A 2,231-nucleotide genomic window follows, 5' to 3' on the forward strand; every position below is an offset into this window, starting at 1 on the left:
GGGGGGGGGTGCTGAGTACCCAGGGCCCTCATGTGAGCAGGGCCCCAAAAGATGCGTGACTGAATGGCTGTGGATGCGGGGAGGGGTCCATGGGAAAGCCTTTCTACAGGGCCCGGGGAGACCAACGGTAGAGTAGTGCGTCCCCATATTGAGTCCGACACCTGAACTAGCATATCAGCCGAGACCAGTACCGATCCGGTACCAGTGTGTCATATATTTCTTTACGTTTTTATCAGCTGTATACTTCTATCCCTGCATGGATGTGATAGGATTTCTATCGGGTTAAACTCTTTGTGAAACATGAAGAAACACAAACAGCGCCACAGAACTTTTCTTTAATTTCCAGTTTGACAATAAGTCATAATTGAAAAAAAGAAAAAATGTAATTACTAAAGACTACTTTAGTAATTACATTATCTTCTGGGCTAAATTACGTGGTATCAGATCGATGCATGGACTCCAGTACTTACCGATACCAGTCTTAGTCTCACCAACGCGTCCCTGGCAGTCTGTCAATCTGTGTGGATGTTTGTTGAAAGCTTGTAGAAAACCGTCTATATTAAACTCAGTGGGCTTGTTCCGGATGAGTTACGCTCCCAGAGTGCACTGTGTTTCCATGACGGTCCTGAGGGAAGATGTTGTCCCCCAGGACTCGCTGATCCTGCTCCGTTTCTGTCCACTGATACATTTCATGGTTCACCTGAAATGTTTCCTTTGCCCCTCGTTCTCACAAAAACACTGGAAACCGCTATCGGCACACATCGGTCGCGTTCTTCTGGTTTCCACATTACAACTCAAAGCTATAGTGCGTAGTTTCTGTCCCCCCACGAGGAAAAGGTACGCTCTAAAGCTTTGAAGCTCATGAACACACCGAAGTCGGAAGAACGACTTCCCGACGTGGGAAATGAGACCATCCAAAGAGCAAGTAAATGCACCATTAGCCTTGTCAAATGTCTGCTTTAAGAAAGAAACCTGTAGGGGGCTCTATAGAGAAACCTGTAGCGGGGGCTCTAGAGAAAAACCTGTAGGGGGCTCTATAGAGAAACCTGTAGGGGGGGCTCTATAGAAAAACCTGTAGGGGGCTCTATAGCACCTGCGCCCATCTGTGCATCCATGGGCGAGCTGGAACGAGAAGCTCCAGCTCCGTTAGCCAATCAGAATCCCCAAAATAGGAACAACAACTCCCTCTTTCTTCTCTTCTTCGGCTGCCTGAACCTCTGTTTGTCTCAGTTTACATGCATCTGACCGGAGTTTTTAAAAAAAAGACTCGTTTTCAGAGGCGAATTCTTGACTCGCGTGTTAACGAAGAGAAATGTCTCCGTTTGTCGGACTAACCATGGACGTGTCCACAGGGTCTGAAAGACGACCGGCTCGGTCCCGAGCTCATATCTTTCTCTTTGTGTCCCCAGACTGGATCTCTGACCGCGGGCTGAGCTTGAAACCTGGAAATTAAAATCACACGAGACTTCTCTCTCTCTTTTTACGAGTCATTAGTGCTGCGTCTAACACCCCCGTAGCCAATGTCAAAAAGTTTGAATAACCCTGCTGTCATTTTAAAATATACCATGTACTATATATTTTTGTATAGTCTGCATATTTTCTGCAGTCTCAATGCTGTAAAATGTTAATTTCTTTCTCCAGTGTGCTGGTGAAAATTGACCCGGTCTGTTTTGCCTGATTGATAAAGCATAAAGTATTAAGTATAAAGTATTAAGTATAAAGTATTAAGTATTAAGTATTAAGTATAAAGTATTAAGTATTAAGTATAAAGTATAAAGTATTAACTATCACCTAACACTGTGTTACATCTTCTGAGCCAACGTCATTCCAAGTTATCGCCGCTAGGTTTACACTAATTTTTTGGAAGTCGTGGTCGTTAAAACTAATTCGTATCAACTTCTGCCCACATTTTTTGTTAAAAGATCCACAAATTATGAATTATTTTAGCTTCTAGTTAATGTCAGAGAAGCTTATGTTGATGCATAATTACAGCCCGTGTTGTGTGTGGAACCATTCATGTTATTTCTGGACAAAAGACATATTTTTGATATGGACACTTTAAAAAGGGGGCAAATTTGACAGATTAAATAAAACCGTTCCCGTTCCGTGCTTTTATTTTTTTGAGTTTTTCTTGTTCCTAAAGAGCTTTTGATGTACCAAAGTGGCAACAGAGTTTTGTCTGGTGTGTGTGTGTGTGTGTGTGTGTGTGTGTGTGTGTGTGTGTGTGTGTG

The 2,231-nt window shown here is 43.1% G+C and overlaps 1 protein-coding gene across 1 annotated transcript in view; it reads left to right on the forward strand.

The window, feature by feature from the left end:
* LOC116686864 (voltage-dependent calcium channel subunit alpha-2/delta-4) overlaps positions 1-2,231 on the forward strand; it is a 158,488-nt gene that overhangs the window by 1,442 nt on the left and 154,815 nt on the right. The gene's annotated exons all lie outside the window — the stretch shown is intronic.

The sequence above is a fragment of the Etheostoma spectabile genome, unplaced genomic scaffold, assembly GCF_008692095.1.
Source record: "Etheostoma spectabile isolate EspeVRDwgs_2016 unplaced genomic scaffold, UIUC_Espe_1.0 scaffold517, whole genome shotgun sequence".
Classification (NCBI taxonomy): Eukaryota; Metazoa; Chordata; class Actinopteri; order Perciformes; family Percidae; genus Etheostoma; species Etheostoma spectabile.